Source organism: Corvus brachyrhynchos, unplaced genomic scaffold, assembly GCF_000691975.1.
Source record: "Corvus brachyrhynchos isolate BGI_N302 unplaced genomic scaffold, ASM69197v1 scaffold239, whole genome shotgun sequence".
In the NCBI taxonomy this organism is placed as follows: Eukaryota; Metazoa; Chordata; class Aves; order Passeriformes; family Corvidae; genus Corvus; species Corvus brachyrhynchos.
In genome coordinates this window covers 6876575-6901532 of record NW_008246057.1, presented here as the reverse complement: position 1 = coordinate 6901532, position 24958 = coordinate 6876575, and positions in this window count along the sequence as shown.

Below are 24958 nucleotides of genomic sequence, written 5' to 3'. Positions count from 1 at the left end.
CAGATGTGAAATGCAATAACTTTAACACCATACACTGTTATATGACAGAGAGAATAAAAACTTCTTAAAAGCTGTCGAGTAGAAAATATTATTTTTCAAATTTGTAGTGTGATGACCCCAGGCAACACCTATCCAGCCTTTTTCTCACTACCTTCTCCACAGGACAGAAAGAAAATAAAAAGAAGATGAGAAGACTAATGGATCAACAGAATGACAATTTAATAGAAAAAGCAAAGGCTGTGTGTGAAAGCAAAAGGAAAAAAAAAAGGAATTAATTCAAAAAAGGAATTCATTCACTACTTCCCATCAGTAGGCAGATGTCCATCTGCATCCTGGAAAGCAGGGACACATATTACAGCTGCTTGGGAAGACAAATGCCATAATCAGTAACATGTCCCTTTCTTCTCTCATTTCCTGAGCATTTATTCTAAGCACAGCATCATATGGTATGGAATATCCCATTAGTCAATTTGAAACAGCTGTCCTGGCTATGATGCCCCCAACCTCCTGCTTATCCTCAGCCTACTCACTGGGGCATTGGGCAGAGGAAATTAAGATGAAGGAAGGGAGAGAGAAAAACTTGACACTGTGCAGATACCATTCAGTAACAGTCAAAAAACACTGGTGTGTTATCAGCAGTATTTTAGACAGGAATTCAAAGCACAGAACACTATGGGCTGCTATGAAGTAACTTGACTCTATCCCAGTGAGATCCAGGATGAAATTATATCTTCCAAAAATGATCAAGGCAGGCTGATTTATAAATTTATAGGGAAATTTTGCTTTGGATTTTTATTAGTTACCATTATTGTTACTGCTACTGTTGCAAGCAAGCAACTATTAGTTAGAACTATTTAAAAAATCAATTTAAAAAATTCTGTATCTGAGGGAAAAAGTCCTTCCTAAAGTGAAACCTTAAAGAAGGCTTACAGCTGAGCAAGCAAGTGTGAGATAATCAAAATGTTCATAATTTTTTGGCATAAACTCATACACTAATGAATGAATATATTGTGTCTGGGATTTACACAGTACAAGTATCAACATTGTCTCTTATGCATTACTTTACGTAGTTAGGCTAACAGCTCATTAAAATTCATAACTGTATTTACAAATGAAGAACAAACTTTTGATCTTCCAACCATTGCAAGCATTATCTACAAAAACAGTGGAAACACCAGACCTACAAGAAATCCAAAATATGCAAAGGTTTCATCAGAAAATACAGACATTATGCTTCCTGCACCTGTCAAATCAGTAAAATTACAGCTATTTTCAAAATAAATGAAAATTCTCACTTTATGATTAATCATATGCTAGGAGGACAACAAAGCAAAATGATGGTGAAACAGCTTTTAGAGCTGTGGTGAAGAAAAACATAGTCAATATGAGGTGGACTTTGTGGAAATATAAGGTGAAAAACTTCTAAGATATCAGTCTAACCCCAAGTTCATACTCACTGGTAAAAATATCTTTTCAGACTACAAGTACATAATGTTAATATTTATATTTTAATGTATTTTTCATGAAACTCATTCCCAGCCATAAAGAACTCCTTAACTATGAGCACTAGAATCAATCTATGTGTAATTCCTGTAGTGAAATTTCACCTAAACAGAAAAATCCTCACTTGCTACATTAGAAAAATCAGTCAAAAGACTAGCAACATTTTAAATTGCATAAGCATTGAATAGATCTCCTGTAAGAGGTGAAATTATTATCCCTTTCACAGAAAAGGGAGTGCTACATCACTCCTGAGCTCGTGAAGGGGTACAGTGGAAGTGCAGTACCTTGCTCACTAGTTAGAAAGATGCACAGTCATCAGAGAACAAGGTTTTTGCCCTTTCCTGCCAAGGTCCATTCCCAAATTCTCCTGCTTCACTAGCACTGTTCAAAAAGTCACCAAATTTGGAATAAAATGGATTTCCGGAACAGTAAATCCTAGAGATACAATTTCTCTGCTGCACCTTCCTTTTGGTTGATTGTTTATACTTTAGAACACAGGGACAAAAGATGCAATGGTCTGTCAGATATAAATTCTACAGTGCTACAAGAAAGGCAAAAAGTGACATTCCTGGTAGTAGAATACTATCTTCTTTCAGACTTAATGGATTGCCACAAATTATAGAACATTAGGTGTAAACTACATTAAATTTGAGTAATATAAAAAATGCTATTTTTTACATCAACTTCACATTAAAAAAAAAATTCAACTAAATTTGAAAATATCTAGGAAAAATTGTACATCTAATGTGAGCAATTCCTAGCTCAGTCAAAGAAATAATCCAGGAAAACATTCAGGATAAAAAAGTCCATCTAAGTAGATAGGCACACAATTAGAAAAGTAGCTTTCAATTTGTATATGACATATAAAATGTGAATTTATGGTCAGAAAATAGAGGTTTACTCATTTTATCATTGGGAAGAAAGAGCTCCAATACCAAGCAAAGTACTAACATAATAATAGCACTTTTTTTTGTCTTTACCAAGTTTTGAACTGAGTACCTACTAAGAAAAAAAGACTAATTAAAATTCTTTGCAACAGCATCCAGTTTATCTATGATCATGGAGGAAAGGCTTACTACCACAATATGATTTGACAGTATATGGTATTGATCAAAGGCAATACTGACCTCACTGACTATGTTGAACCGTAAATTAAATTATTTTCTTATTCTTGTCCACAGGTATTGAGTGAAGACCCTCTTAAAATATCAGGGAGATTACGTATCTACAGCCTCCTACTGCCAAAGATTTTCCTTAAGCCTCCTCTCTCCTGTTCTTTGTTATAGCTTCACTTCCGTACAATCAGGAAAAGGTGTTTGGAAGGAAGAATCAGAGGACGGAGTGTAAAAGTCACTTTGATCCAACTACCACCTAGGATTAGATTTGCTGTTTCAGAAAGGTTGTTAGAGGTAGTTTTGCCTTCACTCTCCTCACAATTTAATGGGACATTTTTGTGGCCATCAGCACTGCTCCATTTCACCCTTTGTTGTTTGGTACTGATCCTCCATTGGAAAATCAGTATTGTAGGGACCATTCTGCATTTTACTCTTACAGTGGAATGACAGCAAAACCTAAGAATGACAGAACTGAAGAATTATGTATCTCTCTATCTGATAAATAGGAAGAGTAATATTCAATCCTCGAAGAATTAACTTGACAAAACTTCAGAAATTAATGAAGTGTTCCTTACAAAAATGTGTAAATAATTTCCCATATGTGGTCTGTATTAATTTCAATTTTTGTATTCAAATAACAGCTGCTATAAACTTTTTTCTAAAAATCCCCTGTATCTATGGTTATCCATTGCGATGATAATATAATAAAACATGGGTAAAAAATATGATAGTAAATCTTAAAATCATTATGCAAGACAAGTCCATATGAAACCAGTTTTTCTCTGCTGGGTATAACAAACAATTTTGAAATGAATGAGTGAAATTTATGTGACTGTATCAGCTAACCAAATGCTGTATGACTCATTGGGAAGTTGTCACAGTGAAAATTCTGCCTGCTTTTCTAGGAAATGGCAGGAAGCAGATCACTTTGTATTGTGAGGATTCATAATGCTTCTAGTTTCTTTACTGCAAAATATTTCCATGCTCTGGTTGTAATTTGTAGGAAAGATTCTGGAAAATTAACTTTATTGAGTATCAGTACAAGTATTTGAAAGCAATTTTACAGTGGAGTTATTTTCATGTATGACTTGAAAAAGGTGATTATTTAGTTTCTGACAATTACTTTTTTTTTTTTGCACAATATGATAATACAACAAGGAATTTGTGAATGTCTTATGAACAGCATATTTGCAGATTTTAAGAAAATTAAATTAATTCCAGATGATTTTAGTAATGACTTGGACAGCAGCAGCAGTAAATGATAAAAAAGAAGTCACAAATTAGCAGACATACTTCAAAATTAGTTTTTGTGAGTAATATTTAAAGTGGTTATCTGTGACACTTTTTTCATTTTGGTATATAAAATTACAAAGATAGGTACATGTTTGATAAGTAAATGATTATATTTAAAACAACTTACCCTTACCTCCCAAACAATTGTAGATACATAGGAGCATTCCTGAGAACAGTCCTCCAGCTAATCTTGATTCATGGTGCCACTTTATGCATGGCTAGTAGAACTGAGACCATTTTATCTTTTCCTAAATGTCTTTTGAAGTTTATGGTGATTGAGAAATCCATGCAAATAAATTGGTGAAGTTAATGATATATTCAGGTCTCATATAGAGTGTTAAAGCATTATGGTGACTTAAATTCCTCTAGAAACAACAAGAGATGGGATGAAAATTTGCTAACACATGTATAGTGTGTTTTTCCTCATTCAGATAAATGTGTTCATATAAACAGATAAGAATATTACAACATCAATCTATAGTAGTGCTAATACTTTATGTTAAAGGATGTTAGGCACAAGGCTGCCTCCAACAGCACCATTTCAGGACTTCTCCTGACAGCCACTGGAACCCATTGCCTCAGGGACCCAGGGTCTTTGCCCAGGCTGAGGGACACTGTTGCCACTTTCCTGTTTGCAGAACCAGAAGGGAATTTCAGTACATATCCCAGAGACACACACAGATACAGATATGCAGGACAGTGGCTTGGCCAGCCACACAGGCTGTCACAGACAAGGCGCTGCCTTCCCCAAACCCCCTGCTCTTGGGCTGGCAGAGGCCGGATTTCACTGATACAGGCATACACATAAAACTCTCTGCATTCATGGCTCCTCTGAGTACTGACAGTCCCTCTGTCTGGCATCCCTGCCTTCATCCTAGCCCCCTTACTTATCCTACTCACCTACTGGTCCACCTTTCTGCTGGCTGCACACACACAGTACTTGCGCACTCATCTCACAGGCACCCCACAATCATGGATCCTCTGTATCCTCAGCCCACCTGATATCTGTGGCCCAGCCTGAGGCTCTCCTGCTTGCTTGCTGGTTCAGCTTGAGGTTTGCTGGCAAATGCATATGAACAGCCCAAGCACTCCAGCATGGGGTAAGATAAAGTCTCTTGGAGCCCCAGCAGCCAACACCCAGAACACAGACTGTGTCCTGAGGTCCTGCTACAGCTGCCAGCACTGAGATCCTCAGTCATGCCACTGACTCCATTATCTCTTTTTCGGGATATGTACCATTCCTACCCCATGGCTGGAGGTTAAAACCCCCCCCCTGCTCCAGTAGCTCAAGACTCCATTCTCTCTCATAGCTGACCACAGTCCAGGGGCACCCACACCTTCTGTCTGACTCCACCAGTTGGTACCAGTTTTTGCTCACACAGACAGTTCTCACCAGTAGCTGGCACTTGGTCCTTGCAGCACACACACATAGGCCAGAGAGTGACATTATGCAGATGTTTAAGAAGAAGTTGCAAGAAGGTAGGATAGACTGTGGTGATCAGACACAGAATTCAGTCAGACAACTGTACTGACCAATTCCATTTTACAGACAACAGGACTCTTTTGTAGCCTTTTCTCTGTGTTTTCTCCTTCATTCTCTGACTTGCTTTATTCATCACACTGTCCCACTGGCCCCCTCAAACAGTGCCTCCAGTTTGCAAAGTCCTCCCTTGCCTGTTCCTTGGTGATGGCCCATTCATTATTGATACTGACCAGGTCAGTTCCTTGTCTTTGCCTCCATACTGGCTGTTAGTTTTGTGTCTGTATATTTTGTCTATGGCTTCCCTTTTTGCCTCCTTAGTATTCCATTTGACAATGTCATTAATCAGATAATCTTATGGAAGTAAACATTTCTGTGCTCTATCTACTCTTACAAGCTCATGTTTTTGACAATGTTTAATTCTCATTATTGTCTGGTCAGGTTTGTGTCTCTCTATGATCTTTCTAATTGAATATACGAGTTGTCTTTACTGGCAACTATGCACTATATTTGAGCATAAGCTTTTTGCTTTACTTCCCAGGCTCTGTATTTTCTCTATGAAGGTCTCTACAGGATGTGGCACTAGATTCCCAAGTGGAAAAATTCATACCTTAAGAAACGGAAATGGGAGTTCCACAAATTAAGGAGTCATATATTTTTATTAAAATGTGTTACAGTGATATTGTATGTTTTCATGAGGTGGTGTTGAAGCAAAAAAAATTCCATTTTCCCCTTATTATTTGACTAATCTTTCTGGGTGAATTTTATCTCACAATTTTCTCATGTTAAAACTAAATGAATTAGTTGAAATATTCTCAGCTAAGCATTTAATAAGGGTATCAACAACTCACAAAGAAATAGGCATGGGAAAAAGGAATCTCTTCTCTTTTTACAACTCAGAAATTCTTGGAGTAATACAAGTATTAGTCCAATAACTGCTTTTTCAAGGAAATAAAAATAAATGTAGTCTGAAATATTAAGACATTGTACCCTTAGGAATTTGAGAAAATAACTAAGAAAAAAAAATAGCCTCTTGTCAAGATGTTTAAACCCACATGAATGTGTCCCTTCTTCTGCTATAATACTTAATTAGATATTTTTAAAGCTAGCATTCTAGACTAAGAAGGTCTCTATTCCAAATCTTATATGAACACGAAGAATAGTCATATGTGCATTCTTCTACAGAAAAGATTGAGAACCCATAAAGTACATGCATCCCAATGAAAAAAAAATATAGTCTCTACTCCCATCTCCTGGTGGAGAGACACAAGCAGAGTTTCATTTGCATAAATTTTTTATTCATAATTCCTTCAGTGACACATGGGAGTGATCATCACTATACACAAACTCATAATTAGTTGAGCATTGGAATTGCATGGAGAGAGGTGACAAGGGATTTCTTTCATGTAGCTGAAAGAACATCTGTGAGGCAAGGACTCACAGATGTTGAAGCATCCTGCAAGTTATTAGTTGTCAGGCCCTGAAGACGATGTGCTATTGAGAGGTGAAATGTAGGTATTTCTTAAATGAATCTACAGAGGGCAGAAGAATAGCTAAGTGATAATCTTCCTAACATTTTCCAAACAGGATAACAAAGTTGCATTTCCAAGTTTCAGGCCTTCTTATTCATTAACAACAAAGGACGCATGGAGCTTAGTTGATCAGGAGAGGTGTTGTTTGGCTGTTTTATTTTGTTTGTTGTTTTTTAATCTCATAGAAATTCCATCTTAGATCAAAAAAACTTGTCATAGCAACTTTTTTTTAGAATAATTAGTTTTGATTGAGAAAATTAGTAATTCAGAATTTCAAAATTTTAAAAGAAGTTTCTCTTGCCATGAGTTTTTATATAGTAACAGCTTGTGTTAAGTAACTGTCAGCATTTTATGAAAGAATCACGGACTGCACCTGTATTAGGAAGTTATTTCACTGCTTTATTCCAGTGCTCTAGTCTCCTTATCATACCTGCAGGGATGTGTGTTCCCAAGCTCTGTTCAGGAAGGAACTTACGTTTATTTGACAGGGAATCTGGCTAGCTGTACACACCTATATCTCCACCCAACAGACAGTATAAGTAATTTTTTTTCTCCAGCTTGAAAGAGTCTTCCAATACAAAGTTACTTTTCTCCATTCAGTACCATCCTTCACAACAGCACATTGCATACTTTCATGCTGCTTCCCAGAATATACCTGTCAGAGTTTCAGCACAGTGTAAGAAAACAATCTGGAGAACTGCAGAAGCTTTCTCATTAGTCATTTTTTCTGTCTCAGGTATCAGCACACAAAAGCTGGTAGGGATCGACTACCTGTAGGGACCTTGTGCTGTCTCAAAATTTTGCTGTCGGGAGGATTCCCCACAGTATTACAAGGAGGTCACTTGCCATGTCTGCCATATGGTCAACACTTTGCAGATGGTTACTGTCACTCTCAAAATCTTGTTGTGAGCACAGGGGAACACAAACTGTGTGCAGTCAAGAATTTATTGTTAGTACAATTAATGTTTTACAGTGTAACTAAAATACAGCAAGCAGTTCTTATTAGTCCAGTTAAATTAATTTTAACGCTGATAATCAATGTAACCAATACAGAGAGATCTCCTTGATAATGCATTTAAGATTGTTTTCCAATAATATTAAGATCTTTCCTATTGTTTCTTGGATATTGTTCTCACTCTCACAATGTTCCTCTAGTCCTAGGTTTAATGGTGCTAGCTGGTCTTCCTCCAAAAGACTTCTTCACAAAGAGTGTGGGTGAGTTATGACAAATAATCCTTACTTCTTCCCTTAGGAAGATTACTATGTTCATAATGGAGTGCTTCTCCCTACTCATATTTGAATCTGGTTTAAGTTGGTTGTGAATATTTTCTAGCACAATCTGCTCCATTGCTCTTTCTTCATTGCTAAAAGTTCCAAAGTCACTTGTGTTTCCAGTATCATCCTAAAGTATAGCCTCATGTGAGTCATCTCTTTGTTGTATCGGATCAAGAATGGCACACCAGATAATGATGGTTCAGTTGGATGGCCTCCAAATTCAACACCTCTGCATTAATAGGGGTTAAACAGTTACTATTAACTAAAAAATAAGGGAGGAGTTCTCTAGATGGATTTTGCCAGTTTTGTCATGAAGTTGTACAAGACACAAATATGGTGTAAGCTAGAGGCTAAATGCAAAAAGAATTAAAACTCATTTTTATTCAAGTGTGTGTTGATGTGCCCTACAAGTTAGCTCTGCCAGTGTGCAGAATCTATAAGTCAGCCCCCATCTGTGAGAGAGAAAACTGAGCTCAGTCCCTGGTAACTGCAAAAATGACATCACAGACATGGTCGATAGGTACTCAAAACCAGCTGGACTGAACCCCTGAGTGCCTGGGCAGGTTTCTACTTTTGATATTCTCTATTTAGTCATTGAAAATGGAATCTCATGTAATTTATTTCAGAAGGTCTCATGAACAGCTAAGAAGAATCAAAGCATTAAAATTACATGACCATTAGTCTAATATGAATTAACATTGCTAGATAGAAAGAATAATCTACATTTGAAAAATAATAGATTTCAGGACTTGTTAATGTTCAAAATCCTCCTAGTCAAAAGCAAAACAAGCTAATGACAAGAAACGGGCATTCTCCTTAACACTTTAACACTGGGCTTTACTTTATAGTTGTGTATTTACTAGAACTTGTTATGGAATTCAAAAGAGAAAAATTAGTTTAAAAATTCTCAAAAATCATAGATCAGATTAGCAGCATGTAAATTTGAAAGCAGAATACACGTGAAGAACAGTAAAGTAGAAACAGAAGAACCTTAGTAGACCATAAAAAATGTAGACAACAACAAAATCTAGAATAGGCAATACAATACTTACTGAATACATAGTAGTAGCACATATTTCTGTTGATATGAGTGAAAACTGAATTTTTTTGTTTCTTTTTAAAATTTATTTATTTTCAGAACTGATGTAGCATATCAGTAGACATCTTGATAATAAATCTTTCTGATAGGAAGTCAACACCTTTTGACATCCCTTTAGATAGGGTTACAACACTTTGGCAACAACAGGATAAGTCAGATCCAAGCATCTGTAGATGCTCCAGATGGTTTTCAGTTAATGGTGGTGTGAGGAGCTGACTTCCAAGCATAGCCCCTGCAGTTCTTTCAGTCTGCAGTCATAAAAGTGTCCTGACAACAGCAGGCAGCTCCCACCATGCTGTGCATGAAGAGAGCAACCACAGAAGGTGCCCTAAATATTCATAGTGTCTTGAGCAACACTCGGGGTATGAAGTAATTCATATTACTTCATATTACTCCATTGTAATGAAGTAATAATGACTTTGAAGGACACTTTTAGAAAATTAATGTGAAAAACTTGTGATGCCCATAAATGTAAACAGAAAGATATATACTAATAGATTAAAATAACCTAGCGACTTCATCTTCAGAAAACTCTGTGGGACAGTGCTCATTATTACTACCAAGAGTAAATTCATGACACCCAAAGAGGCCATCTGTTGAGTTGGATAGTCTGCAAAAAAAAATTTTGGCATAAAAGTTGCCTTTCCAAGTTCTTCTCACATTGACAGTACTGTGTGCAACTCAAAAAACCCCACTTTACTTTCAGGGGTGTAGCTTTGCAAATAAGTGAGACTTTCCACATGATTTAAAGGAACTTTATCAGGATTTCTGATGACTCCAAAAAATAACAGTGCTGAACACATATCTGGTTGATGTTTCCAAATAGTTTTCTTTTTTAAATAAAGCAGGAAATCTTTTTAAGCTTATTTAACTATTTTCAATTTTTATAAATGAAAAACAAAACTTAGATGTCATTATGCTAATCACAGGAGTTAAAATTAACTAAACATCTGCCCACATTGCAGTATGGTCTCGATTAAGAAATGATTGCACTAAGGGGAATGTCTATGCTGCAAATATCAGTGTGTTGCCCAAACATCTGATACAAGTTCATGTACAGAAAGCATTCTAGTCAGTCTAACCACACAGACAGAGGGCTCTGTGTGGCTTAGTTTACCCCACCAATGCTGCAATGATTGACATGCTTCTAGTACTCAAATTAGAACATAAAAAACTTCCTCAGCATTTGCAAACTATACTGCAATCAGAAAAAGGCATATAACTGAGAAGAAATGGCCAGTATAGATGCTAATAGGTTTTTATTTTTCAGAGTTTTTAAAATTGCCTTAGCTCCTTTTTAGATCAAGTTTTTCAGAATGAATAACCAAAGTGATGAGAGAAGTGTGGATTTCTTTGAAGACATGAGTGGGAAGGATACACTAGCAGGTGTATACCATAAACCACCAGTTGGCAGGGAGGAATCTTTTTGCTCTTCTCATGCACTTCTTCCTACTTCTTTTTTGTTGTTTGACTCATTGTCACAAGAAAACATGGTACAATAAGGAGGTTTTGTTCATATGATATTACCCATGTAAGGGATTTTTTTTTTCTTACCCCTTAGATTTTTTTTGTCACCTGAAGAGATCAGTAGAGAAGCTGCTGTATAAGAGCCATTGTAGGTGAAATATTGTAAATCACAAAAGACCACTCAACTATTTATGGGTTTTGGCAAGGGGACCCTTCTTAATTATCTCTTCTTCAAATCTATTTGGATAATGATAATCTGTATGACAATAAAAATTAAAATAACTTCCTTTAGTTCAGACCATTATTATTTGTTTTAATACGCTTAAAGAAAGTTAAGAACTTAGCTCTACATGACAGCTAGTTATATAAAGATTTTCAGAAGCGAGATAATACAGCATCTTTTATATACATTACAATTGGTTCTTTTCTCTCCTAGATTTTACAGTCTCTTACTCACAACAGGATTACAGCTATAATCACTGAGACATTTTATTCCTTCTTAATTTTGTTTACATGCCTTGATAGTCCAACTTTAAAAGTTGAAGCTTGAATCACATTCATATAAATAAAAAAACATAGTTATAGAAAATTTACTGCCTTCTCTCTATAGTTTCACTTACTTCAGTTATCAAAAAACATTTTTACATTAACAACTGTATGTTAAGCCACCATGACTGAGGAATTAAAAATTAATCACTACAAAGTTCTGCAACTGTTCATTTTAAATGGAATTTAATTGACCTCTATGATCAAGTGTTCCTTCTCTGCTATGGTATGTGAACTTAAAATAAATATATAATAATGTATTCTTATATTGAACTTCAAAGTTGTGCCAAAGTGATTGATACAAAGCCAAAAAAAATATCAATTTTTGCTGGTATTGTAAAAATATTAAAACACTTAAAATGAGTGTTTGGTGTCAGAATACGATTTTTATGATTAATTGCCTTTCATTTAATTTAATGATTAATTGCCTTTCATTAAAAAAGATGGTTTATAAATGTTTTAGAATTTTTTTCTGATAATGAGCGTTTCCTCTACAAAAAATTTCTTAGAAACCATGAATGTACATTTCCCCCCCCCCCAAATATTTTATTATGCAATGTACAGGAAATAAAAAGGAGAAAAAGAAAAAACTCTTTAATATATTGAATTTATAAAAGCTCATGTTTCTGGTGGTTATACACTTTACATGTAAATAAGAATAAAATGCATAGCCCAGAAAATGTCATTTTTGCCATTCGCAATAAAAAGCTATGGGACGTTTATGGCAAACGCGGGGGATCACTGCCCAACAAAATAAAACCCTTGGGATTGTAATTGGGGTAGCTGCAGGACCACACTCACACTCAGCTTGGAGCAGTCAAAAGGCAGCAACTCATGGTGAGGTAACATACAAATAAAACCAAGCAGATCCCAGTAATGAGGAGTGGGTGATCCCCACCATGAAAATCATATTTGTGCCTCAGGAAAGGACCATTATTTTCTCTCTTCTGCGAGTCTTGCCAATCTCAAAGAATTTCTGCAGTGTTTACCATGTATTTCCACTCTAAAATATGTTTCTCTGCAAATTATATAATGTTGATACCTTGTTTATATTATCCTTGATACTAACTGAGGCAACATTTGCTCAGTTCCAGTGGAAAGAAAATTCTTGCAGCCTTGCAAAGTCATCCTAAAATTCAAGAGTTAATTTATATCTTTTTATGTCTAATGTTAAAGTGAAAAATGAGGCCACAATTTGTTGTTGAAATTAAAACTTATTTAGTGGTTCTGTTGATGAAGTACAAACCTCACTAGAATTTAACTTACTCCTTTAGATTTCTATCAGGCCTTGAAAGATAATGTAGACTTTCTTTTTTCCCTAAGAAATAAGCAGCTATGACTGTGAAGTACATGTATGAAGCATATACTTTCAGTGAGAAATCAAACTATATAAGCAATTGTTTGGTTAAACAACTATTCACATAGTAGCAAGGTCTGGCTGTCTCTACACATCATTCCCAAATATTAAAATTAATTCTCTTAAATGGTACTCAAAAAAATATGAAATGAATTCTCAATCAGGGTGTCTGGCTTAAAGCAATTAATTAAATAAAGTGACTGTCTCCTTGAATAATATAAACCTATAAAACTAGTATTTGGACAACGGATTAATCGACAGGATTTTGCTTTTACCTTGCTGCTTCAATTAAGTGAATAGCACTGCACCATAACTAAATAAAAATTGTTCAAAAACAATGAAGTAATCAAATGTATTAATTTTATTTGCATAATGTTATCAGTGGAATAACCTAACAGATACTTCAAAAATCTGAAGAAAGCAGGTTCATTGCAATTATGTAAATTATTCCATCGTACAAATGGCCTTTACTTGTTTGACAGTTTGAGAAAGGAAGAGAATAAATTAAAATGAAAATCAATTTCTAGCTCCTTGATCAATGTTTGATGGTCATTTATACTTAAATATGTTGTAAGCAATTTATTTTAAGAGTACAAAGGACATGAATCATTTCTGCTTTCTGGAAGTGAGTGTTTTACACTGTTTTCATTTATACCAATGAAGTTACAATTATGTCTTGAAAACTTGATTTAAATTATAGCCGTTTCCCAAGATTCAGAGGTCTGAATCTCAGTCCTGCCTTTTGCACACATTAGGAGAACTACTCTTTGGCTCTGACTGTTGAATTCACTTTACAAATGAATTAACTTGTGACCATATATAACTGAGAAAAAGAAATCTACCGGCCATGTTTAAAATAGTGAAACCCTAAAGCCTTCAAAATCTGCATTTTAGTCCCCAACTAAATATGCAAAATGCTGACTACCTTTTGTGTCAGTGGCAGCTGTTGGAATCAATTTGGGAAGATGCATGCTCAGAGCAATTCAGTGAACCATGGAAAAATTTATTCCTGGTTTTAATAAGCACTGGGTTCAGTTTCTTACAGAGCATTTCACAGATTTATTTAGAACATGCATAGTTAAATGAAGAACAGAACAGAAAATACAGAAGTGTTCCTTTCTGATGAAAATCCTGTGCTTTTCATGATGGTTAACTTTGTGATTTCTTACTTTTTTCAAGAGTGCAAATATTGTTTTTAGGTTTTCTAACTACATGATGATTGATTAAATGATATTTGATAATACCATATACAATTAATTTCCATTATGCTTGTCACAGATTGTATTAGAGCAATATCCATAATTGTAGTGTATCACAACAGAAAAGGAATGATTCACTTTTTGTTGATAGTATAAAAATATATAAAAATTCTTTTTACTCTGTTCTCCAAAGATGTGTCCAGAATTTATAAGTGAGTTACCTTATTTTGTAACTCAGCCTATTATATGTGTTGTCTGATGACAACATTATGCCTAATAGACCCATTGGGGACCCAAATTAAGCAACATTAGACCCAATATCATCCACTTGAGTCAGTCGGAGGAGGGTCACAAAGATGATCAGAGGGCTGGAGCACCTCTCCTATGAAAACAGGTTGGAGAGTTGGGATTGTTCTCCATGGACAAGAGAAGTCTTTGGGGAGCCTTTAGGGCACCTTCCAGTAGCTTAAAGAGGCCTCCTACAAGAGAAATGGAGAGGAACATTTTACAAGGGCATCTAGTGATAAGACAAGGGCTGTTCTACAAACTGAAAGACAAGGCCCTTAGTAACAGGTTTTAACTTTTCATCAGCCCTGAACTGCCCAGAGAGTTGGACTAGCTGATCATTGTAGGTCCCTTCCAACTGCATATGACTTCACCTATATGGAAATGTGGTAATCTGTAGTAGTTTTTCTCTTCAAATATATCTAAGATAACAGTAGAAGGGAAATTTGTACATGATGCAGTTTGGGGAAGTACCAGTGCGCCTGAAGGAACATCCTCAGCAGACTTGTGACTTGACAGAGCTTTCAAGTTCAGCTCAGGTTTATATCAGAGCAGGGCCATTGCTGAGTAACATGAGGTAGATAGCTTAACTATATATGTACATTCTTAACATTGTTTACATTAACCATATAGTAATACTTGTGACTCATTGTTCACTTGTACTTCTTTCCTACTTAAAAATTGCATCTTTTAAGTCAAATGGTTTCTAAGATATGAGGTCAATTCCTAGTTTTCTCACTGTACAGACTTACTACTCTCTAATACAAAGCTTTTATGGAAATAGTGTTACAAAATAGTTGTTGATATTCCATCAAATGTGATATGAAAATAAAATTAAATTTCAGCTTTTTCCTACTAACTTTTAAAAATTTTGTTTAGTCTCATTTATATATTAAGCATTCAGCTTCAACACTGTATAATATTTCTAAATGTTTATAAAACTAAAAAATCTATTAAAATATTCTGAAGACTTTATGCCAAAATGTTAAAATTTTTAAAGGCATCTCTCAAAAAGGAGGGCAGAAGGTTACCAAAGTATAAAACCCCTAAATTTAATAATGGTTAAAAAATGAGAAACTGAAATTACTAGTGTAAAAACTCTTCAAAAACATCCTGCAGTAACTGATATTATGATGTGTTTAGTCAACTTCTATGCAAAGTTAAGGGAGCATATTTAAATTGTGTTGGAAAAGAAGAACCATCCATGTGCTTATGTTTAGCAATAGAGTTATAAAGCAATCTGTACAATTCACTGTATTTAACTATTAATTTTGTTAGCTATCCAGCTTTTGAAGTGTTTAGCACTTTTAAGTAGGTCAGTTCCTTCTTTATTCCAGAGATGTAAGGGAAGGCCAAAAGGGATCCTTATGAAAGCATTTGCTATACTCCTAATCTTTCTTGTTAAAGCTGGATTGTCAGAGCATTTTTCCATTTGTTAATGAACACCTCAAAACACACAAACAATAAATCTGATATCAGTACTTGACAACAGCAATTAAGGTATGGCCATTGTATTTGCACAGATCCTTAAAAAAAAAATTCAATAGCAGCTCTAAGGCACCAAATCTGCATAATACATGTACCACAAACACCAGCAGTAATTGGATATATTACTATAAACAGTATGTTAAACCCCTTGTATATTAGTTGTAAACTTTGATTGATTGTCTCTGTTTTACTCATGCCCTTGTATATCTCTTTTGAGAACTATACTAGACTTACACAGAATTAAGTACTCCTGGCACACAATGGACTTCTAATATCCTACAATATTTTTAGAAGACAGTTTTAATTTTTAGCAAGCATGTATTATTCTTAAGGAATACTTTTTGAAACCAGAGCTTAGATGGTTAGAATATCTGATTAGCAGTCAGAAAAAAATTGGTCACAAAAGAACAGTGTTAAGCCAATTTTTCTTTCAGGTTTCTTACTATATATATGCTTATTAAAAATTCTCACAGAAAAAGGATTTAGAGCAATGTTATTCGAACAGCAGAGGTTTGATAATAGAAACATATAAGAGATATAAATATATTTAAATATGAATATTGTTTTGTTTGGTGTTTTTGTTTGGTTTTGGAATTTTTTTGTAAACACTTGCATTTTTCTGATATTCTGAGAAACAGGTTTGTACTGGATCTGAGTGGAACGGAGTTAACTTTTTTTCATTGTAATCCATATGATATTATGTTTCAATTTAGATTTGTGATCAAATCAGTGTTGATAACACCAGTGCTTTAGCTACTGGTGGATCAGTGCTTATTTCCCTGTCTCTCACTCTGTCTCTAGTAGAATGTAGGCTGGTGATGCACCAAAATTTGGGAGAAGAGACAGCCATGAAAGCTTACCCCAACTGACCAAAGAGATATGTCATGCCATCTGCCATCATGTTCAGGGGTAAGAAAGAAGAGCAGGTGGGGTTTGGGTGGGTATTCATGGCTCAGAGACTGGGCATGTATCTACTTGTGGGAGGCAGTGAGTGACTGTCTTTGCATCATTTATGTTTTTGTGGGGGTTTCAGTTAGTTTTCTCCTCTCTCTTTCCTGTTTTTTTTCACTTATTAAACTATCTCATCCCAGAATTTTCTTGCTTTTGCACTTCCTGATGCAGGAGTTGAAGTGTCGTGCACTCAGGTGGAGTGGCTAATTACTCAAAACTGTAGATGGGCTTCTAAATAAGAGTGTGAAAATTTGGGTATGCTCAGTACTGCTCATAGCTATTAAAGAGCAAAATAAAAACCCTCAGTGACAGTAAATTAATTTCTGTCTTCATATGTTCATTAAGAACATAAGTAATATTCAAAAGAAGTAAGTTAGGAAACTCTCAAAGCAAGAATAAAGATACTGTTTTCAAGTGGAAAGACAGATTCACAGATTCAACTGAGAAACATGAACCTGAAAAAATGCAAATTATGTTTGAAACTATAAAATGTAGAATAGTGACAAAAATACTAAAATTTTTAGTTAAAAATTGTGAGTCCATGAAACTTAAAAACTCCAATAATAATGCATCAAACATCCCCTGAGATGATTTTTATAGCTTTTCTCCCTTCTGAAGATATAATCAAGCTAAGTTAAATTTCAATGATTTCATTGTAAAGATTTCATTCGCTTCCTCTGACTTAGTCCCAAAAGCAGGGTTAAAAAGAAAGAAAGAAGGAAAAAAATGCAGAAGGCATGTGCTATCTACTTTGTCTCCATTTCAATCTACTATAGTTATTAATCTTAGTACAAAAGCCTTTGAAATAGAAATTTATTATTTTTATTTAAGTAGTCTGTTCTCAATTTAAAAAAGTATTCTTGGGAATTATATTAAGTATTAACCTTTGGTCAGGTTCATTTTTATATTTTATCTGTCTGTGTAAGAGGAAATGTTATCTGGCTCCACTGTAGCTGAAACCATACTGACATTGTGTGTTACAAATTAAAGCTTAATATTGTTGGCTGCTGAAAACTAATTAGGAAAGTGTGGGATCAATGCTTTAAAGTGTTCCTAATTTCAAGGGAACCAGGAAGTTGAATGCAGCTATATCCTCTTCTAGCACTGAGATTAAATTAGGCCATTCAGATGAGAGTTAAATCCCTGCCAGAATTTGGAGCTACCTCTTGTTCATGCCTCAGGCTGGTTTCCATCTTCTTCATTTATCCTAGTGTGGCTTGCTGTCTATGCCACTTTATTTCTTTGATACTTCCTACACTGTTATTTAGAAACTCTTTCTTGAAGCACTGTGCAATTCATTACTTTTATATAACTATCTATTCCCATTTCTCTTTATGTTTTTCTAAACATTCCCCCTGTGATTCTTCAAAAAATCCTGCTACTACCACAGCATTTTTAAAGCATCAATGATAGCCCAAAAATGTCTGTATAGAGGAAAGACAAAAAAAACCCAAATAACCCAACGTCATGATCTATCTTCCCACAGGACAAAAATGATGTACTGGACATTCTTTGATAATATTATTGATATAATCAGTTTTATGACTGTACCTTTTCTTACATATCTTCCAGTAAAAAATATTATCTTCCTTTGCCTTCCAATTGTGTTTCTTTCCAAACTAAAATGCACTTTAAGTACTCCTTGAAATTTGTCTTCAAAACCTGTCAGATTTGCATCATGGTGGGAATAAAACCTACAAGGAGAATGGTTTCACCTGAGGTATCAGAAAACAAATCAACTACAATCCTGTCTTGACGTGGTCTTCACTGTGTCAAGGCTAGCATGGAGGAAAACTTTTCTAGTTGCAGCAGAAATACAGAAGCTGTGGTAGCTACATAATTGACAGTGCACAAGATAATCAATACGGTATTTAGAATTAGCATAGACTAAAAGAAAATAAGAGAAAATAAAAGAAAATTACTTTGCCTAGTAACCTGAGAATGAATTTGACAACTTGGAGACCTTCTCACATGAGTCAGTTGGAAGAACAAGAACATGCAGAAATGTGATCATTATGAATAAAGAGAAATGTGTGAACATAGAGCCTGGTTGAACAATGCAGCACGTTGTGGTTGGTGGCATCATGAAAGAGTTGTAAAATACCAAGGATTGAGCCCAGGCAACCCACTGCATCTCTGATGCTGACTTTATGAAACCTCATCAGAAAACAAGCAAAGGACGTGTATCAGGAAAAAGGAAGCACAGACATAGCTGTGAAGGCATGAAAGGATAAACAACTCTTTTATTCTCTTTCTGCAAATCACAACAAGGTAAATGACTGAAAAGCCTTTTTTGAACCCTACCAGTATGTGACAGGAAAGAGGAAATAATGCCCTAGTTGCCAAAAATGGCGAGGAGAAGAGAGGAGAGGAGAGGAGAGGAGAGGAGAGGAGAGGAGGCATATCCTAACCAAGCAGAACCAGGAGATGAGCTGAAGCAGTGATAAGGAAAATCCCTGTAGATACAGTGCCAGCATGTTCCCTGGCTTAAATTTGGCCCTCACTAACTTTTGCTTTTTCAAGGATTAATGGTTAGAAAAAAAGACAGTCTTTTTTTCCTTCAGGCCCCTTGGGTTAATCAACTAGTCATCAGAGAAACACAACTGAACCAGAGCTGTACTTTTCTTATCAATTTGTCCTCACATGCTTGAGTGCCTAGATAGAGAAAACAAGTAACTATAGTCACTGCCTGCAATAGGTAAATATGAATGTTTTATATCAGATTTTGATTCAAGGTTTTTCTCCATATTGTGAAGAAAAAGCATTAAAAAATGCTTTTCTTGTACCAAAATGAGACAGAGAACTAAAGACACATATGCTGGTAAATATACCAGCTCCACTACTTTTAATTTCCAGAAATTTTAATGAACAAACAACAGTTTGCACCATCAGGGGGACACATTAAATCAAAACTACAGCAATTGTCTTCGACCCTGCGTTAGATTGCTCTGAGTCATCCTGAAACCAAAGAGATTAATTAGCTTTTGTAATAAATTATCAGGAAAGAAACTGGTTGGTTTTAGAGAAACCTTTCACCAACTCCTATTTTTTTTTTGCTTACCTCACTATCCTCCATCCCAAAATGATTTGGCAAAAAATTAATCTGACCTTCACTTTGTGGGGTGCAGCTTATACTTGATCTGATTATTGAACACTTGCACAGGTTTTTCTGGGGTGATTATCCTCCATATACCCTTCCCCAGATATAAATGCAAGTATGAAAATTCTATGTTTAGAATGAAATTTAAGCATAATTCTTCTGTGTGTTCTTTTTTTCTTCTCTGAAACCACCAGAGGATTGATAGATGATTCATAGTGTGCACATAGACTATCCATTTCCTGCTTTCAAGCTACTACTACATTTCTAATTAAATGAGATGACATTTTTTCCTGAAGTCCACTAAAAATAATCAAAGTGATGTCTATTTAAGCAATGAATAGGTTTTTTTTCTGGCAGCAAAGCATAAGTTAATCTGATTTTAAGGCTGAGGAGGTTTTTTTGGGTGTTCCTATACATTTTTTTTTTTGGTCTCTTTGTGGAAATTTGGAATAACTGAGCAGTTAAAATTCATGATCTACACTTTTGTGTCATTATTATTGCATTAGCATGAAATTATGCTTCTAGTTAGTCATAATTATACTCATAATTATTCAATTTATCACTATAGGTCCTCCTGGAAATTTTATTGGAAGAGTTATTAACATTAATAAATTGTTTTTCTTCATATCCATATTATTAATTCACCTCATGTGTGATATGAAGTATCAGCCATAAAATTATTGCAAACTCTGTTCTCCGTGCAGCTGATTTAATGATGGAGAGTCTGATAACCTTTAGCTAGTTTTCTGGTACAGATTGTCTTCTCCACTGAAGGTAAACAGAGGGAGATAGGTGGGCATTGAAATATTCAGACCCAAATACACCCAAGATTCTTGACAGAAGTATTTCTGGTTTTCTATAATTTGTGACAAAAAATGAAAAAAAAAAAAAAGAAAATCCTATGTCAATATATCTAAGAAACAGTCCATCAGTTTCACCTGACAGATATTTTCTGGTCAAGGGTACAGAAATACTTGTCAGATCTAAGAACAGCTAACAGCCTCTGAGATCCAGGTACTCACTGCAGAATTCAACTCTGCAAGTATTTTTTTCTGATGCTTTTAATTTGAATACATGGATGGGTCTTTATAGAATCACAGAAATGTTTGCTGCTGAACTGTGTCCAGAACTGATGTACTACAGCTGTGCCAGTGTAATTGTTAAGAAAATATGGCACTGGTTTGCAGAACTTAAATTAACACTCTGCGCTTTTGCATCAACTAACACATTTTTTTTCAGTACTATTCGATTACATATTGACATATAAATACTTAACACACGTTTATGAATGTCTATAGATATACCTACCCTGGCTACTTTCTTCCCCATCTACTGCCCTTCTGACAACCTTACCTATAGCTGCAAGGGTCATCATTGTCTACTAACCCTAATATGTAACATAAATAAAGCGAAAGACCCAACTCCTTTTTCACTCATTGAAAGTAATGTCCAGTTATTAGATCATAGGTTAATTTATTTTTTTTAAATGTTGATTCATCCCAACATTTAAAATTACTTTAGGAGAAATCCTTTTGAAAAGCAAAAAAAGTATCTGTAGAAAAGTGGGGTTTTTAAATATATATGACAGAGGGCAGAGGAACAATCATTTGTTGCCTAGTCCTGTGGTTCTTTTAGAACCATTATCAATACCCACATTACTGAAAAGTCATTTTACTAGTTGTCAGTTCCTAGTTCTTTCCAACAAAAGAGGTCAAAATATTGTAATTGACATATAATCTTTCATTAAATAACAAAACTGCTCGTTTGTGTCTTATATTGACATGTAAGTTGGGACTTTTGGGTTTGGAGTACTTTTGTCTGTTCCTTCTTTTCACTTGTTTTTACTGAAAATACTTATTTATAATTTCTGATGCTTCCAGACTTAAACAAGGAATGTAACTGGTCTGTAATTCTGAAATGCAAAGTTATATAGGAGAAGGGAATAAAATTCAAAACCTAAAGGTTTTTAAGACTTTTAAAAGATGGTCTCAAATAATAATGTGTCCCGTTTTTTTTAATGGATTTTCCTGACTTGTGAAGAATTTATTAACAGATAATTTAGATATATGATACTTTTATTAATAGTTTTTATGTAATAATGTCTCATTGTAGAGACTGGCATGGAACAATAAGATAGATATTTCCTCCCATGTATTCCCACATCGCATACTATCTGGCTTATGTAGCAAGTAAATTATTCAGAAATTTATAATGAAGCTTAAGTTATTGAAAATCAAGGGATATAATCATATTCAGTAATCATTTTGATGACATAAAAGAAGCAATGATGATTACTTCCTGCCTAGATGTTAATACCGTCTATGCTATACAAAATAATGAAAAAATTAATACAGACAAATAATATATAATTACATTAAAACTAAGATAAAAATAAGAAAATAATATAAATGAAAATGAAAAAAAAATCTTGTTGTTTTAAATCCTCTTTGAATTAGTTTCCAATCTAAGGTTTTGTGGATCTGCTGTTGTTCCTATCTATTAGTCAGCTCTGAGGCAGATACACCTTAACCACAGCATATAAAAACAGATTCATTAATACTCTGTTTCCATTGCAAGATGGAAATTTTGTGCATATTTGTACCATTCTGACTTTCTTTGTCAAATTAATGTACTATTTTCCAAATAAAAATAATCATATAAATCATCCCACTGAAGGAGCAATTTAGAATATTTCCTATTTGAGAGATGTTGCTGGAAGATTCTCTGCCAGGGAATCTTTAGATGTTGTTAGTGTTTTTATTCACTTCAATTTATAATACCAAGCATTTGTTAAGCCCTTGTCAGAACTGGCTGAGTCTTGCAACTTTGGGACAGATAAAGAAGAACAAATTAAAGATGCTTCTGTAATTGATATTGCTGACAAGGAAGTGTCACTGGAGTTACAGATGGATTCAGAGCTGACACTGAGAAAAAAGTACTCAAATAGTTCATGGCTAAGTGCTTATTGAGGAGCCAAGTACAGATCAGGAAATAGCAGAGGAAGCTGTTGGTGGTCAGTTTCAATCTAAGGAAGACAGAAGAAATAAGAAGAATTTGAACCTTCAGAAAGGGTCTGGTCAATAGAGGTACAAGACAATAGATGTCCAAGTGCAATCAAGGAGAAAACTGGCCTGCACATGAATGCATGGGAAATGTAAATTGGAGGTTAATTTAGAGGACAAGAATACTGATAGAGATGATCCTTAGGATAGAGAACTGAAAAAATAAAGATTTAGGAACTTTATGCATGAAGAGAGAGCACCTAATATACAGCCACAGGTGAAACTAAAATTGGAAGGAAAGGCTTTAAGAAAGAGGCAAATGCAGAATTCACACTCATATTGCAGAAAACAGACAGTCCTAACACAACAGATAAAGTTACAGCCAATGAATGTAAACCTTGATACACTCCAGTAGTTAAAAGAATTAAAAATTTTAAAAAAGTAGGCAAGTAATTTGATTGGTCAAAGAATAGTTTGTAGAAAGACATTTATAGAGTCAATTTGGGTAATTAGAAAACCAGATTGCATATACTTTTCCCAAAGGATGGTACTAAAGAGGTTCCAGTTATTTTGGGTTATCTGTCTGATCATTATAACTGTAATCACATGCAGCCACACCCCATAATGTGGCAGCTTTTATTCCAGTATACAATTCAGGTACTTAAGACTTTTTTTCCCCACAGCTAAGGATCAAAATATTTTCATGATATATTATTGGACATAACAGTAACTTAGGAAAAGCATTGTAGAAAATAATCATGAAGAGCTTTACACTGGAAAAGGAGTTGTATTTGGATCATGTGAGCACAAGGACAGGCATATATGAAAATGGCAATAGCTCTCCTAGGCTACATTTTGGCCTTCCCATTTGAAATAACAACATACAGAAGACTGACAACCTCAACATCCAAATCAGAGAATTTCTTAGTAAAAATATGCACTTCCTGCTGTACCCGGGGATTCTCAAATGGTTTTGCTAGCACACCGTATGTTGCCAAATGTATTACAAATACACGTTCAGTATCAAATAGCATTATAAGCCCCAAAAACCTTTTCAGATAACCTGGCAAGCTTAAACTTTGCCCAGTAGATGTTTGGCAATGACACTCAGCTGGTGACATATGTCTTCTTTTTTTTTAAATATATGTGGCTGGAATGATAGAAAGAACAAAACTCACTGCCAAAAGGAACATCATTAGAAGATCTCTCTTTAGATTCATAGAGCTACTTATAAATAGAAATTGCTTCAGTGTGAAGGGGCTTTTTTTCTGAGCAGTTAAAAATAGAATATTATATTAGGGTACCCTTATAATAAAAACAACTCCTCATAGTCTCCAGTTTGAATTGAGAATAACTATTGGCTAATAAAGACAGTAAAAAAAATAATGTGGTACATTAATATGATTTAAATATTAAAGGCCTCTCCTTTAGGGGATTAAATAACAGTCAGTTATAAGGATGTTCTGTCTCTGACTTTGATAAAGAATCAAAAGAGTCACTGGTACCAAAAAAAGGAATATATTAGAATAAAGAAACAGTCTTATCCCTAAAGCAACTCTCTCACTCTCAAAGCAAAGTTTCTGCCTAGAAAGTTCCACCCAAATGACATTCTTCCAGAGAGCATCCACCTCCAAGGGATTCAAACATTGTTACAAAAAGGTGAGATGAAATTTCAGACCTGTGTCAGTGAGGTTTTTGATAAGCAAATCCATAGAAATAGGAGATATTTACACTTTATGATGAAAAGAGAACAGCAAATAAAGCAAGCTCCTTCTTTAGTCCCCTTTTACAGTCATTATCTTGTATGCCTGATGCTTTAGACTGTGGCTTCAAAACCTTGAGCACAAGGCTCTCAGGAAGCTTCTGCGATGGAGAAGGGGGGCATTAGATCCAACAGAAGGTCTCCTTTACTCCTACCCTGCCCGTCAGAGCCATACAAGGCTTCCTGGCTTTTCTCCAGTGACTTTTTCTGCTCTTAAAATGGTTAAGCAGTGACTTTGTGCTTATATCTGGCTTCCTTTCTTCTTCCTGGTAAAACTGATCTCTAGGTGGAAGAAAAATCCTGTGCCTCTCAAGGTACCTGGTATACACAAAACTTACCTTCTTGAGCCTGGGGGTGTTGTCTCTACAGAGCGAGCAAAGTGCCTGAGACTCTGCTCTTTTTGTTTTATAGCAGCATTTCTGCTTTCAGCTTTGCAGACTGTAGCTGGTGGCTTTTGTATTTCCTTCTTGCTACCATTGAGTTTAGTATTATTTTAAAGTATTT